General features: G+C 44.0%; 1 protein-coding gene and 1 non-coding gene across 2 annotated transcripts in view; both read left to right on the top strand.

The window, feature by feature from the left end:
- The window catches only part of LOC126481841 (max dimerization protein 1-like), a 682,325-nt gene that overhangs the window by 95,506 nt on the left and 569,455 nt on the right, over nt 1–17,364 (top strand). The gene's annotated exons all lie outside the window — the stretch shown is intronic.
- Trnat-ugu (transfer RNA threonine (anticodon UGU)) lies at nt 15,812–15,886 on the top strand. Its single transcript has one exon. It is a non-coding gene; the product is annotated as a tRNA-Thr (tRNA).

The raw sequence follows: 17,364 nt of genomic DNA, 5'->3' as shown, positions 1-17,364 counted from the left end.
ATTCGATCCCTGCGAAACCCTACAATTCAGCAGGATAATGCACCACCGCATGTTGCAGGTCCTGTACGGGCCTTTCTGGATACCGAAAACGTTCGACTGCTGCCCTGGCCAGCACACTCTCCAGATCTCCCACCAATTGAAAACGTCTGATCAATGGTGGCCGAGCAACTGGCTCGTCAGAATGCGCCAGTCACTACTCTTGATGAACTGTGGTATCGTGTTGATGCAGCATGGGCAGCTGTACGTGTACATGCCATCCGAGCTCTGTTTGATTCAACGCCCAGGCGTATCAAGGCCGCTATTACGGGCAGAGGTGGTTGTTCTGGGTACTGATTTGTGAGGATCTATGCACCGAAATTGCGTGAAAATGTAATCACATGTCAGTTCTAGTATAATATATTTGTCAAATGAATACCCGTTTATCATCTGCATTTCTTCTTTGTGTAGCAGTTTTAATGGCCAGTAGTGTAGTTACTAGCAGATTGTTAATTGTGAGTCTCGCCTGAACAGTTCATTCGATGAGAACAAGCGAATGTAAACTAAGATGTCGGGTCGCGTCCTGGTACGGTAGAGATATGTTAAACTTCACGACAAATCACAACAGCGCACACACACCCCACTACGAACACTGGATTGTACGAGTTTCCCGATACAAATTGCCTAGTGCTTGTACAGTGGGTGTGTTAGCCGAGGGCAGACGGGGTCCGGCCAGCCGTCGCCCGGCGCAACACGCAGCGCCGGATTTGCCGCGTGTTCCAGACCCGCTGCTTCGCGCTGGCGTGTATAAGCGAATGAGGCGCGCCTGCTGCGGCCGCGACCGGGGCCGGCGCTGGGGTCAACAGCCGCACCAGCCGATTACCCCAGCACTCCATTAAACGTGAGGCGGCGCGACGCCTCACCACCGGCGTGTCGCACACACAATAGGCGCGCGCGCACTTTTATGCGCCTTCTAACTGCTTTTGCTTCCTGAGTCGCGGCTTTCTTCTTCAATAACCGGCCATGGTTCTGCGTGTAAAAAATGTTTTTTGTAGAAACTACCACTAACGCTGAAGCACTAGGGTCTTCAACATGCTGTAGTTACATATTAGCTTTCCAATTTAACCTGATGCCAGTGAACTGCCTGACCATGATATCATTGCACTTGGCCTCTCGCTACAGTTAGCGGAAACATGCGGCGACGTTACAGCAAGCAAGTAAGTGACTAAGGAAAAGTATCGCACTACCAATGCTTTCAGGACACTCGTGGATCTGCAGGGTGTCTCAAACCTTTTGGGTCAAATTGAAACAAATGGTAGGGGGTCTACAACCGATTATATTGAGATACGGGGATTAAGAGTCTGAAATAAATATTTTTATCATGTACATACAAAGCGTACACCGCATAACAAAAACGTATTCTTCTAGTAATTGTTCAAAGTGACGAACGCTAGTCTCATTACATGCATGGCAGTGACGCAAGACTTCCTTGCTGCTCTTTCTCAAAGATCTCTGGTGTCTGTTGTACCAGGATACAGGCAGCTTGGACCCTAGCAAGCAGATATTTTCCGCTTCTAGTGGGGTTTCATACGCCGTCTGGACGTAACCCGGAGGAAAAAGTCCAGAGGTATGAGATGTGGCGATCGCGCTGTCCGTGGGACACGACCTGCCCTTCCAACTCAACGATGAGGGTACGTTTTGTTCAGGTGCTCCTGGACATAACGTGAAGTGGGCTGGTGCACCGTCGAGTTGAAACCACATCCTTTCGTGGACAATGAGGGGTACAGTCTCGGAGAACTGTGGCAGCACATGGGGCAAGGATACTAGCTAACATGGACCAGCCAAGCAGTGAGGCAGCAAGTAAGATACTATTTAGTGACTTTGGACAATGCCTGCCCAAACGGTGACAGAGAATCGTTCCTGGTGGCCATCGATGTGGGGATTGACGTGGGGATACATGCGTTGAGACTGGCAGTCGTCACTGTGAACAATTACTATAAGCTACGATGTTATGCGGTTCACGCTGTGTATGTCCAAACACAAAAAGATACACTTCCGACCATTGGTTCCCTATCTCAATATAATCGGTTGTGGATCCACTATCACCTGTTTCAATTTGACCCAAAAGGTTTGAGGCATCCTGTAGTATCAAGTGGTTTAGCGTGTCCTCGTGAAATAATCAAGATGAAGACTCACGACAAGCCGATCGAAGCACCCTCACTCCCAGTTTGCAATAGTAATGTGATCGACTATCCTGTAACATGTCGTATTACATGTTATTGCAGAAGTTTTAACTGATTGCACATCTATTCTGCTCTACGTAACTACCCAGATATGCTATTGTTAATGAGTTAGTAAATTAAAACTTCGTTTCTTGTGGTAATGTGTTACTCTGATAGTATACTGTAACCAAGTTAGAAATACACTGTATTCTAAACCTGTGTTAATATTATTGAGATGTCCTACGCTCAGCTAGATCTGTTTATGCCCTTAGAAAAATTCTTTTTCATCTATTTTCTAGTAGTATTATAATACTACTTAATGTTTCTGCGACAATACCGCACACACGCGGGGGCTGTGAAAAGGTGGAGAGGTTACTAGACTTCTCACTTAGTTTGAGCCTCACTGTATAATCACTGGAGTCAGTGCATGTTGTCCTTTAGCATTGAATTGTGATACCGTCAAATGAAGAAGTGTGTACCTGGCTCAGAGCCAGGAATCTCCCCTCATACCTCTCCTCATCCCAGGGTACCATCTTGGTAGCTTTGGTCTATATCTTCTAGGCTGCGGGGACGGAATTCCCGGAATTAACCTGTGGCAGTTCTGTACCACCATCTCGCGTCGATGCCTGCGACTATCCAGAAAGAACACATTTCGCTTTAGGTCTTACGCTAACAGATGTGCTTACTCATTGTCCGCACTGGCTTCTCTCTCCGTCCTTGAGGTGGCAAGCATTCAAATATCCCGCCTCCGTCGCACACCTATGTTCAAATGGCTCCGAGCACTATGGGACTTAACATTTGTGGTCATCAGGCCCCTAGAACTTAGAACTACTTAAACCTAACTAACCTAAGGACATCACACACATCCATGCCCGAGGCAGGATTCGAACCTGCGACCGTACCGGTCGCGCAGTTCCAGACTGTAGCGCCTAGAACCGCTCGGCCACCCCGGCCAGCACATCTTTGTCCTCGGAATATGACGCTGCAGGCCTTGCACTGATGTTAACATGCATTTCCTTTTGCGAGTTAATATCCACAAGGTGGCGCGAAGCTTCACACGCGTCTCTGGATCGCAGCATTTCTACGTTGTAATTCCTCGGACAGCACACCTGGAGTATTCAGTGTCATGATCTGTGCTCGTACACCAAAGAAAAACGTGCTCTGCGGTTTCAGTGTCCCCACTGTCACCCAACAGCTGAAGTTGCACGAACATTTTCTTCTATGACCGTTTTCAGCTATTGGTAGTCTACAGTTCGTCGATACCAGCCCTGCGGTCATATGCGCTAGGGGGAAAAAAAAAACACGACCTCGCGCGAGTCTCAAACATTCTTATAAGGCCTTACATGAGCCTACATTACTTTTTGTACGTAATGTCTTAATTTACAACCGCTTTTTTATAAACCCTAGGAACTTATTTTTCAACTAGCAGACGATCCAACATTGACTTGGGTGATGAAGGTGAATTCCTCCCACCTTGACACAAATCTTTATTCCTCTGCCCACCCTCTCTAACAACACTACCACAACAAAGGTCAGCATTTAATAACGATTGTGGTGTTGCTCACGCTGCTAAATACTGCATTTTCGGGCAACAACAGTCATATTATATGGCAGGTGTCATTAGAGCACAGTTAATAAAGTCATTTCATGTAATAATGAATAAACCAGGCACTCATCTTTTCGTGTTTCCCACGCTGGTCTCGTCGTAAAATCATGGCTCAATCGTTGAAAATCTAGGTGGCTATGATTCCAAGCTCGGATGCAAAGAGGCCTAGGTTTTATTCTGCTGTATTCAAAAGTTTTGTAGATGCGCTTCACAAATCATTCTTGAAGATTACACTTTTGCAGGACAATGGTGATGTAAAAAAAGCAATCAGCACTCCGAATTTAAGTTACACTTCCTTTTAATTGGTTTTATTGCAATATCACGTGACACACAAACATCACTTCACAATACAAAACATACTTGAAAACATCTTTCTCACATTTTATAAGCCAACTACAATATGTATCTTTCCAACATGACGTCCAAGACTTGACTTTCTCAACGTCCGACACTCTTAACAACTTAACAACTAACTAATAATCGCTTACGCGCCCAAAAATCGGTTACAAGTACGTCAGAGATCATAGTGACAAAAGAAAGAATACACATAAGAATAATATCATTGCAATATAATCATATCGATGTATCAAAAATGAAATCAAATCTGAATGTTGTCTCAGAAATATGTTAAGTAGTTAACAGAAACACAGTAGAATATTACTGATATCGAGAGGTTCAGATGAGGTGCCGTAATGGTTACGTAATTCAAATACCATTACACCTCCCAACCCATGCGCACACATTGAGTTGGTGACTGACATCCCGTTAGAGTACGTTTGTATTGTGATCCACAGGTTTGGAGTATACTTTCCAAACCCGAAAAAAAGTCATACACTTATGCTTTACATCTTCCTTACTCAAGTTTTTATCATTCAGCAGCGAAAATAGACCCTTTGATGTGCCAATTTTATTGAAAGATCAAACGACCATTGCAAAATCTAAATAAATTTAATGAATCTAATACTTAGCTGGTTTCTATGCTGGCTTTGTTCTCTTTAGGGTACGATTTTCTCGAGTTTTCTCTATACAGAGAAAACTGGGATTTTCCAGGATTGGAAGGTTTGTTTGATCACTTAAACTGCGAAATAATGGCATCTCGTTCCTTTATGCTTCTCCATCTTAGAATTTTCAGACCACGGCTCACATAGTTCATTACGTCTACCCAAAATCATATCCAACCATTTCAACTAACTTCAAAAGACTCTCTCTTACTACTGTTTTTTTCCGCAAAGTGAGAAAGATCCACGATTACAGTTTTAGGCAATTCTAGTCACGTACATCGCTGGCGTAGACAGTATTTAAATTGACTGATAAATATTCTTCAGTTAAATGTAGCAAAATTTAGTAAAAAATAGATTTACGTAGATTCGTGTTAAGTAACTTCTAAAATTGTTGTGATCACAAAATACAAGTAGCTACGCTTGAAATAAGAACTTTCTTAAAAATAGTTTTGTATGAGGTTTTTGTCTTACAAATGAAATTATCGATACCCATTGATGTCGGTGTGGTCATAATGTGCATTAGGCATACTACACCACACTGTGCGGCTGATCCCGGCGGAGGTTCGAGTCCTCCCTCGGGCATGGGTGTGTGTGTTTGTTCTTAGGATAATTTAGGTTAAGTAGTGTGTAAGCTTAGGGACTGATGACCTTAACAGTTAAGTCCCATAAGATTTTACACACATTTGAACATTTTTTACTACACCACAACACAGAGCCTGTATTCAGATTTGGGCTCCAGGAGATTGCTGGTATGATAAAATTCATGCTATCTGAACCATAATATCCCAACTGATGACGTAAATAAAGACGAAACGGTAAACTTGACCACCATTTACATCTCTAACCCGCAAGCCACTTTTATGGCGTGTAACGGAGGGTACTTCGTGTGCCAGTGTCAATCTCCACTTTCCCTATTGTAGTCGCGAATGGTCCGCGAGAAGAAAAAATTGCTGGTAATCCTCCGTGTGAGCTTGAATCCTTCTAATTTTACCTTCATGGTCTTCTCGCGAGATGAAAGCTTAGGAGGAAGTAATACATTTGTGACTGTAGGAATTTTAAGATTGCCATACCATGATATACAACGCATCTCTTGTAACGTCTACCACTGGAAATGGATGATCACTTTCGTGACGAAACTCGCTGTTCTTCTTTGGATCTTCTCTCTTTCCTCTGAGTCCTATATTATTTGGGTTTCAGACAGAAGAGCAAGATTCAAGTATGGGTCTGTTGAAGATTTTGTAAGCTACCGCTTTCTTGGGTGCATTACACTTCCTGAGGATGCCTAGGATGAATCTTTGGCATCTGCTTTACCTACAGTTAATTTTATGTGGTCGCCCACTTTAAATCGCTCCGTATGCACACTTCCAGATATTTAAGGAATGCGACTGCTTTCAGTAATTCTTCTGGAATCATACAATAATGGGTATTTCTACTTACTTATTCGCAGCACGGTACATTCGTTTATGTTCGGGATCAGCTGCCAACCCCTGCACCATGCGTCTATCCTGCGTACTGTTACAATATTCAAGCGTTGTTACTTCTTTGTATACAGCAACATCATCCGCGAAAAACCTCATGAAACTTGCGAGTTTACCCCACTAGATCATTTAATATTGTGAAAAGTAGTGATTCTATAACAGTCGGAAATAAAGCCATACATTTATTTATGTATTTTGTATGGAATAACTTAGGAAATCAGCGGAACGTCTGTGTCAGTAAGACTGGAGCCAGAATGCAAACGTTTGTTCGACACCGCCTCCAAATCTACTCGCGTCCATCGGCTTGCGTTCGGGAGACGAAGAGGGGTTAAAAAACCAGAAAACCATACAAATTCACGTTTTCTGTGGTTTTCCGAAATGAAGTATGGCCATTGCTAGGATGGTTGTCCGATTCATTTTCTTACCTGCTCAGTCGTAGTTTGTGCTCAGGATGTTGTGACCTTGTACTTGACGTGATGTTGAGCCTTAACCTTCCGTCCTTCGTCGGTGCAGAAAAAACCTTTCAACGGGCATTTTACATCGATCATTAAAATGCGCGTATTTCATGTCTCCATTAATGTAGGTTAAGGATTCCGCTGTTTGATAAAGAGTAATCTTATTTTCGTTGTTGTTGTACATCTAAATGCACTCTCTGCAAACGACTGTGGAATGCATGACAAAGGTTACCGTTAGAATGTCTTTTAGCTGCAAATGAAGCTCAGGAAGAATAACTGTTTTAACGCATCTGAGCGTGCTGTAATAAATTTTGTCGTTGCGGCCCAACAGGAGCTAAACATAGTGGGCTAAAGTGTATCTCTCGATTCTTCACATAATTTTATAAGTAGACTTTCGCGGGATAATTTTCATCCTGTCTGCCAATTATGGTGTTTCAACTTCTCCGTTACTCAAACAAACCGGTGATCATTCGTGCCATCCTCTTTTGTAAGATTAAATGTAAAAGTGATTTGTAAGCAGTCTCTTTTGTAGACCGAGTGTATTTTTCCCAGTATTCTGCCACTGAATCGAAGTCTGCCTCCTGCCTTACCTACGACTGAGCCATTTGCTGATTCCATTTTACATCCTTAAAAACTGTCGTACACGCAGATATTTGTTGGAGTTTGCTGATTCTAATTGTGAATCATTAGTCTTTTAGTCACAGAATACTCAGTTTTTTGTTTTGTCAAGCACGTAAGTTTGCTTTTCGGTACTTCAAAATCGTTTCCAAATCAGATTGAGTATTTGTCTAGGTTGTTGTTTTTTTGTTTTTTTTTCTCTTCAGAAAATACTTCTTTATAAAGAACTGCATCCACTGCGTAAAGTCAGAAGTTACTATTAATCTTGTCTGTCAGATCATTAATACGCGCCATGAAGAACAGTGGTTGCTGTCTTTAGCCAGAAGACTGGTTTTTGATACAGCTCTACAAGCTAGTCTTAGATTCCTCGATGCCTTATGATGTGTCCTATCAACTTATCCGTCCTTTCAGTGGAATCACGCTATAATCCTCGTCTCCTTGTATCGTTAAAGTGGTATTTAACCGAATCTTGAAGACGTTGATTACTTATTTGATCTACCCATCTATCCTCCAGCTTTCTTCTGTAGCACATTTCACTGTCACATCAGGCTACATTTCAGATGTGGGTAAATCTCCGCCTACACACACACACACACACACACACACACACACACACACACACACACACCGCGATATACGTATACATACAAAGAAGGATTCCTCTACATTCTTAGATTTAGCTCGTGTTTTGGTATCAGGCACGTATTGCTACCTTCGGGGAACCATGTATGTAGAATAGTGTGCACTGTCTGCTGCGCGTCTGGAAAATATTTTTCTTTCGACGGGTGCGGTCTGCTGCTTCCTGCGAGCGCCTTAAGGCATTGCGAGCGGAGGAGAGCGATCACCGATAGCGTCACCGGCCGATGTTATTTATGACAGCAGTAACTTTGAAAAGCTGGCACTGCCCGAAATGTTAAACGACTGGGGTGGGCAGCGGAAGGAGAAAAAGTAGAGTTCGGCACCAGGCGCAAGAGGCATTCATTCATTCCTTCGCCGTAGCCACAGCAGTGTGAGTGGGGAAGGGCGTTGAAGGTGCCGCAGTTCCTCCAGTCTCGTGTCCACTGAGAGAGTATCTCCGTTGTGGCGTCGAGCGTTCCACATGGCGTGTTGCGCCACAAGTGACTGCTTATACTGCAACGTGACTACCATCACGCACGATGAAGGTCTCTCAATCGTCACTTCGTTTTGCTTTGTACAGTACTTTGATACGGACACACCTAACACGTTAGAAGAATGTGAAAACTATGGACAGTTTCTATAACGCAGTATCACAGTTACTTTCTCTATATTTCAAACATGTCAGTCTTAACGTGGTCCGCTGGTATACGGTTTTGATCTGATCCTTTGTCTTTGTGAGGGCTGCGAGTTCTGACACATTGTTGGATGAATATGCTTGCGTCAGTCATTAAGTTTAATGGCACTACGCGTTTCTAGGGTATACCCTCATGAACAGAGTAACGAACACCATCTGATTAAGAGAGTATCTGAACACCTATTAGTGCACATTGATATGGGGTGTGTCAATACTTCGCTTTTATGACGGCAGCTACTCTCCTAAGGACACTTTCAGTGAGGTGCTACATGCTGGGAAGCAGGGGGAGCCCAGTATTCCTCAAGACCCAAAACCAGAGATGGCAGTGTAACTTGGATGTTGGGGTCCGCAGTAAAGCTGATTTTCTCGTTCCAAAAGTGTTCCAGCGTGTTCAGGTCGGAAGTCTGGGCAGACAAGTGCATCTCAGGAATGTTATTGTCCACAAACCATTGTGGACAATAACATTCCTGAGATGGACTGGTCTGCGCAGACCTCCGATCTGAACACGTTGGAACACTGTTGTCGAAGACAGTTACCATATGAATACCGATATAAAATGAGGTACCTAGAAGACATTACATAACGCGGTAAGAAAACCTGGAAACAGCATATGACTGTTCAAAAGTTTGAAAGGGGACATCATTCCAGTTAGGCGTTAACCAGGAAAACAGTCATTGCATTCACTCTGATAACTAAGGCTGTGTAACGATCGTAAAGGTGATAGTTTATTCGAACTAAACATTAAGTTTTGCTTCGCAGTGGTTTGAGGCACATCTTGTTCTTTCCTGAAAGTAACGATAAATGCACTCACTATTCACATTTCGCGTGTAGTTTGAAGCTACGTGAAGCGAATATGAGAGCTGTGTTCACCATCATTCCGACGTCGAACATTTATTTGTTAGCGGAATACGTTGCAGTTGAAACAAAACGCTTGCGTCACCGGTTCCTGCTGTTTATCAGTGAAACATTGCCGATTACAGTTTGCATTCTGTAGTTTATGAAACACACGTTCTCCTCTCTCTCTCCCCCCCCCTCCCCCCCGCTCACTCCTCCTCCCCCGTCTCTCCCCCTCACTACTCCTCCCCCCCCCCCTCTCTCTCTCTCTCTCTCTCTCTCTCTCTCTCTCTCTCTCTCTCTCTACCGAGCGAGGTGGCGCAGTGGTTAAACACTGGACTCGCATTCGGGAGGACGACGGTTCAATCCCGCGTCCGGCCATCCTGATTTAGGTTTTCCGTGATTTCCCTAAATCGCTCCAGGCAAATGCAGGGATGGTTCCTTTCAAAGGGCACGGCCGACTTCCTTCCCCGTCCTTCCCTAATCCGATGAGACCGATGACCTCGCTGTCTGGTCTCCTTCCTCAAACCAACCAACCAACCAAATCTCTCTCTCTCTCTCTCTCTGTGTGTGTGTGTGTGTGTGTGTGTGTGTGTGTGTGTGTGTGTGTGTGCGTGCGTGCGAGCTATGACATCTTTCCAGCCACGAAACGACTTAACGAGTCGGTTAACGATCTCTAATCGAATTGCTTGCGAATTTGCAACACTGTCTTGAAAGTTGGCTTCATTGCATTTTACTGAAAAGTCGAGTGCAGCTGTGTCTTTGTGTGGCAGTTGTTGCGAGAAGGTCGTGTTGTTGAGTTGTTGCAGAAATGGGGCAGTTTGCATTAGAATTTACTGTAATTTTACTCGGATGCGATGAAACAAGAGTCCAAATGCTGTTAACAGTGACTAAAACATATAAATATTGCGTTTACGCTGATATGGAAGTAAACACACATTCAGCAGTGACGTGCTAATGGGAACACATCCTGCCTTTTTCAGTATGCATATGCAGTCAAGCTAAGTAAGCTACGCAACTCTTGAATTATGCATAATGCACCTAAGCAAGAGACCTGCTTCCTCAGCAAGCACTTTCCAGTTCGGTGGCACGTTTTCTTTTCGAAATAAGAGATCCTTATACTGCCCGACAGTCCTAATTTCTAGCTCGGCATTGAATGTAGCTACTGGAGATCACATCCCGGAGAGATGCTACATTGACATTGGATATGAAAAGATTTGCTTTGCGTAGTATGTGAGTTATTAATGAAGGTGGTTGGGGGAATTACTGATGATTAGTTTTCCACAAATAGCGCCAAAATGAATGACACTAAATAAAAAGAATAAATTTTAAAACAGAGTTCACGATCGGGGAGTTAATATAAACAGGCACAGTGTGAAGACGAAGTTGTTACTTGGCTTATAGTTGGGAGGGGTCATCATTGAATTATACCAAGAAAGACAGCATTCATAATCAAAATTTCCCCAATGTTGCAGTCTGTCTCACTTGAAGTCGGGAAAAGCGAGGTTTCAATCTCCAACGGACATCCAAATTTCGATTTTCCACCCCTTTGATGAATAACTGAAATGGATGGTCCCATTACAATGGTTGCAGCAGATTCCCTGCCCCATTCTTGTCCATTCTGATAACGGCGTGACGTTAAACCTATTTCTCTATCCTTGTAACCAGAAGGGACGCGAGCTGCACTCCAGTAAAACTGGCTGTATCAGTGGAAGTACGATCGGTTGCATCGAATCCCACTCGACCCACGTTCCCAGTTGTGATGTTCAGTCTAATAGTGGGAAACGTCTGGTTCGCGCACAGAACGAGGAAAAAAAAATCATAAAACATTCACTTTTGAAAATGGAAATGGAAGTGAGCGTACGGCATCGTTGGCCGGGAGGCCCCATCTGGGGAAGGTCGGCCGCCAAGTGCAAGTCTATGAAAAGAATATCGAAGACGATGATAAAACGACAAATACACCGAAAATATTATTTGTCCTGTTTTTATTTCTTAAGTATTATCGGCCCGATCGTAGAAGAGAGGAGACTCGCATAACCATCTGTTTATTTCTGACTAAATGCACGCAAACGCAGCTTAAAGAGCAAAAAAAAAAAAAAAAAAAAAAAAAAAAAAAAAAAAAAAAAAAAAAAAAAAAAAAAAATGAATAAAAAAATAATAAATAATGCAGTTTATGTTATCCAATTGGAGTGATTCAGCTTGTACGGATACGTGTGCGTAAAAAGTCTTATGAAGTAGTAAAAGTAACCAAGCACAAAGTAACCTCACTCTTGTTCAGTTCCCTCGAGTACAATCTCTCTCGGTTGAAGCAACCACCGTGGGCGTACAAACTTTCCATTGTATTTAAGAAGAGATAGTGATGCCTCTTTCTGAGGGTTAGAGTTCGTTCTGGATGTGACACTGAGTGTATAACAAAGAAATTAAGCACTATCTTTTACAGATAATGTTTATCTTTTATTCGTCAAAGTAATTTTGTAGCTGATAATGTACTAGAGTGCTGTCATGAAGTGGATGTTCATGCAAAACAATGTGAGCCAAGTACACTCCGAGGTACTTCACAGCAGTAACAAAAGCCCCCCCTCTTCCCCCCCCCCCTCTCTCTCTCTCTCTCTCTCTCTCTCTCTCTCTCTCTCTCTCTCTCTCTCTCTCACACACACACACACACACACACACACACACTCACACACACACACACACACACAGAGAGAGAGAGAGAGAGAGAGAGAGAGAGAACTGGGTGCCGTTTGGGAATAGAGTAAATATCCTGGCTACCTTGAAAGACATTAGAAATTCTGTGTTGTTTTCGACTCTCACTTATCGATTCAACTGCCTCTTCGTTAACAAGAGCCCGTAGTGCGGATTTTTTTAAGTGTCATGTTTCGGGAGCGCATGAACACTGATGTTTGACCTTTTTTTTAAAAAAAAATGGCGACCGCTGTGTTAAGTGTTCATTGCAGCTGTTGGCATTAGAGAGGGCTGTGATAAAATTCATCGGGAGAGTAATGAGAAGCAGTTGCAAAATAGTCTTGAGAAGGTAAACTGACTTAACAACTGCTGCATGATGAGGGAATATATAGTTTTACAAATATCATTGTCGTAGCCATTGCAGGTAATAACAATGTTTGCCCCTCCCTCCCCCCCCCTCCCCTCCCACATACACACACATACACACACACACACACACACACGCCCCTCCCTGCACGCGTCTCATTGGCACATTCTGACAAAAATTCCATATGTTCACTGTAGTGTAACAAGTGTATGCACACCTGCAGCCAATGCTCACCCCAGTAAATGGCAAAACATTCGGCTTGTTCGCCGATAACCATCTAGAGCAGTTGATCGTAAAGCTAACACGTATCAGCGACGTAGTCATAAATCTATTCATGTGATAAGATAGCTGCGGATAATTCGCCTCACACTTCCCGCTTTCTCTACAGCAACATCACGAGAGAGAAAGCCAGTTCTTTGCTTTGCTAACGATGTTGTGGAAAGAAGACTGGCTCTGAAATTCAATAGGCAGAAAATGTTTCGGCGGACATTGGTGATAGCGATTGACTTCTATTGCCAACTGAACTGTTTTAGTAGCAGTGATACTCGTTGACATGCAATTTATATAATCTCGTCATTCATATTTTTCGAACAAGGTATAAAGTGGATATTACAGGCTAAGTAAAAGGATTGGAAAACAATGAGTGTGTCACAGCAGATTTTCATTTTAGACATATGTGATACGTAGACGTGTGTTTCGTACAGCGGGTTTTTAAACTCCCAGTGCGCACTTTGAATGCTGGGTATCATTTTAAACTGGAAACCCGGGCCGGAAATGAATAGTTGCCGTGCTGCAGGAGCATGCATCTGTATTCCACTGTCGCGTATGCGCTGGATGAAAGAGCTTTTATATGCAGCTGTGTGTACTTATTACTGCATTTTTAACCGACAAAGTAAAATACAAACATTAGCCAATGACAACCACTGTTGTAATAGCGGAAGAGGATGTGGAGTATCAGTGATAAGAGAGATACGGTATGTACAATGCAACAAATACTAAACAGTAACTTTCGTCTGCCAGTTAGCATTGGGTACCTTAGTTGCTGCATTAATTGGCTGGCGAAACATGCGGAGACGACTGTTCTCTCACCCGTCAGACGCAGTGCTTTACACATGAACACCCGTACTATTCTGAACATCAGTTCCTTTTCAGAATTCTTGCTAACCCCCTTATACGCTCTCAACTTCAGTTTGCAAACAGTCGATACGGTGAAAAAAATTAAGTGTGCGCTTATTATTGTCGTAAAGTGTAAAAGTAGATGCTGCGTTATACTGTGACCAGTTACGTTGAGGAACTCCACTTAATCAGGACGGGGGTGGGGAGCGCAACTCATATTAGTATCGCAGTTCTGAATACACTTTCCACTGGATAGTATCCATTACATTTTGCGCCTTTATTCAAACTGATACTGAATTTATAATTGTGTCTGTCTGGAGCGTCAGGGTGAGAGTCCGTTTGTGGAGATAATTTTATTTGTAGGAGCGAGGCATCAACCCTCCTGCTGCCTCCTCTCTGTGAGAACGCCCATGGTTATACGTTTCCTGATTTTCGTGGTAGCCTCCTTAGTTTGTGAAGCAAGATTAGCTTTTGCTGTAAGTAGTGTAGAAGTCAGTCTGTAACGGCGTCTTCCAAGAAGTTTATAAGTGGACTGCGCTGTACAGAGAACGTAAGTGAGAACGGGCGGGCGGTCGTTGGTCCGCCGCGGTGGGGGAAGCAGCGCTGGAGCAGTGTTCTGTGGTGTAGGGCAGCTGCAGCGGCGCGCGAGACCTGCCGGCGTAGGCGAAATGCAAGAGCACCGCTTATCGCGGCCGCTTCGTGGAAGCCGCTGCGTCTTATCTCGCCACTAACATTTTTGTGCGTGCTGACGGGGTAGGCCAGCCTTTCGGCGATTGTTACTGGCTGGGCAGATAACACAACGTCACGCAGCCAGGAACCTTCCCCCCGATAATCCAAAACAGCTACGTTGAAAATAAAACGAATCTGCAGATGTCAAATTACATTCGGGATGTGGGTAATCCTCATATCTAGTAACCGTTACTTGGCCAAGAACCTTGGAGAAGAGTACTCACGTCCAAACAACCTCTGAACACTAAAAGAAGACCTAACGACATTGCAGTGTGACACTGCGATACAAGATATTCCGGTAAACTGGCCGTGGTCTGTGATTGGTGTCCCTCAAATGTTCAAATGTGTATGAAATCTTATGAGACTTAATTGCTAAGGTTATCAGTCCATAAGCTTACACACTACTTAACCTAAATTATCCTAAGGACAAACACACACACACCCATGCCCGAGGGAGGACTCGGAACCTCCGCCGGGACCAGCTGCACAGTCCATGACTGCAGCGCCCTAGACCGCTCGGCTAATCCCGCGCGGCTTGGTGTCCCTCCACAGATGAGTAATAGAACCAAGTACGTTGTCCTGGACGTCGAATGTTCATCGTAAACAGACGTTCCGTCAGGAGTGCCCCCGGAAAGTGTGATAGGAACGCTTTTATTCTCTTTATTCATAAACAGACTTACGTATAGGGTGAGCAGCAACCTGCGACTTTTTACTGATCACGCTGTAGTGTACGGGAAAGTGTCGTCTTTGAGTGAATGTAAGATGGTACAGGCTGACGTGGACAGAATTTGTTTGGTGAGAAGAATGGCAGCGTGCTGTAAATGTGGAAAAAATGTAAGTTAATACAGGTGGAGTAGAAAAACAGTCCTACATAATGTTTGAATACAGTATTGGAGGTGTGCTGCTATACACAATCACATTGACTAATACCTGTGTGTAACGTTGCAAAGCGACAAAGCGAATGATGAACTTGGGTTTATTGGGCGAGTTCTCGCCGAAGTTGTAGCTTATCTATAAAGAAGACCGCGTACATGATGATGACGATGATTGGTTTGTGGGGCGCTCAACTGCGCGATCATCAGCGCCCGTACAAAGTGCCAATTTTTACACAATCCATTCTAGCCACTGTCACGAAATATAATGATGAAATGATGATGGCAACACAAACACCCAGTCCCCGGGCAGAGAAAATCCCCAACCAGGCTGGGAATCGAACCCGGGACGCCGTGATCCACAGGCATCAACGCTAGCCACTAGATCACGAGCTGCGGACAGACCGCGTGCAGAACACTCAGTCGACCCTTTCTTGAGTACTGCTCGAATATTTGGGATCCCCACGAGGTCGGATTAAAGAAAGATATATATACTAAGGCGTGCCAGAGATAAATCCCTGCAGTCGCGCTATCCTCTGTGTCCTCGGTGGCTCAGATGGATAGAGCGTCTGCCATGTAAGCAGGAGATCCCGGGTTCGAGTCCCGGTCAGGGCACACATTTTCATCTGTCCCCGTTGACTTATGTCAACGCCTGTAAGCAGCTAAGGGTGTTCATTTCATCGTAAATTAAAGAAAGATATCGAAGCAATTCAGAGGCGTGCTGCTAGATTTATTACCGACAGGATCGATCAACACGGAAATGATACATGAACTCAAGTGGGAATCCCGTGAGGGATGTAGACTTTTTTTTTTTTTTTTTCCTTCGCGAAACGCTTTGGGGAAATATAGAGAATGGAATTTGCAGCGCACTGTAGAACGATCCCGCCGCCACCAACATACACGTTGCATAAGGACCGCTGAGACAAAACGAGAGAAATCAGGGCTTGTACGTGAGCACATAGACAGTCCTTTTTCCCTCGTTTCACTTGCCAGTGAAACAGGAAAGAGACTGAATAGCAGTGGCACAGGGTACCCGTCGTTGTGCACCGCATGATGGCTTGCGGAGTATACATGTAGATTTAGATGCATGATGTCAGTACGGGGTATGATGGTGTGTCATGACAAAACGGGATGCACAGAGGCTCGAGGTGGTTTCCGTTGTTGACTTCGATCAGAGCTTCCTCTTGGCTATTTTTTACATGCCTGCCAGTGCATGCTTGTCTTATTTCATTGTCTGCCTCACTTGCAAGAGTACTGTAGTTTCTACCGCCATTTTCCTGACTAATACGGTCTGGTAATGGCAACGGCAACGTCAGCGTCGGCGCGATGTGCATGATGAATTGTCATCAGTGGTCTTGTTTTCCTGACCAGATTGTAATGGGAACTTCCAGTCTTATTTTTCGACATATTCTTAACATTATCGATATGACTATCCTCAAGATTATGTATACCATAAAACACTGCATTTTATCTACGTAATTGTGCTTCTTGCACATCCTTGTCGTTCTCACTTGCCACACACTGCAGGTGCTCTTTCACAAGTCCAAACAAGTGAAAGTGCGATGGGCTGCCCGCGAACGGCGTGTACGCCCTTGTTTCAACACACACTAAATTTCAAGGCACGTAGTGTGTCACTGTTAACGCGATGTTGTAGGAGGAGTGGGCATTGTGGTGGCGCACCACTTCTCCTCTTGCTTGCGAGAACTACTCGAGTTTTTCAGTTGTCTTTTAAGCTTCCTCTTCTTCTGAAGAATATCACTGTATCCTTCGACGTACACTGGTTGGTTTTTTTTTCCCCCACGAATTGCAACAAATTGTGACTCCTGAGTTACCGAAAGATCAGCGCTACTTAAGTTACCTAATCCCGAGTCATCACCCTTTGTTGAGAAAAACGATGCATACCTAAACTGCACTGAATGTCCGTCGAATTCCGGTTCGCAATCGCCTCACCAGACTTTGCTGTTCCTCTTACTGTTTGGCGTGTGATGAGTATTATTTCGACCCTGAAACAATTGTCCAAGCAATTTAAAAAGTTTTGCAGCGTCATGCGAATTTCGTGCAAAAGAACATTTTCACGAGCACGAAAGTCCAAA

Source organism: Schistocerca serialis, chromosome 5 (assembly GCF_023864345.2).
Source record: "Schistocerca serialis cubense isolate TAMUIC-IGC-003099 chromosome 5, iqSchSeri2.2, whole genome shotgun sequence".
NCBI lineage: Eukaryota > Metazoa > Arthropoda > Insecta > Orthoptera > Acrididae > Schistocerca > Schistocerca serialis.
The sequence above is the reverse complement of the archived record's forward strand: the minus strand, read 5'-3'. Positions and strand labels throughout refer to the sequence as shown.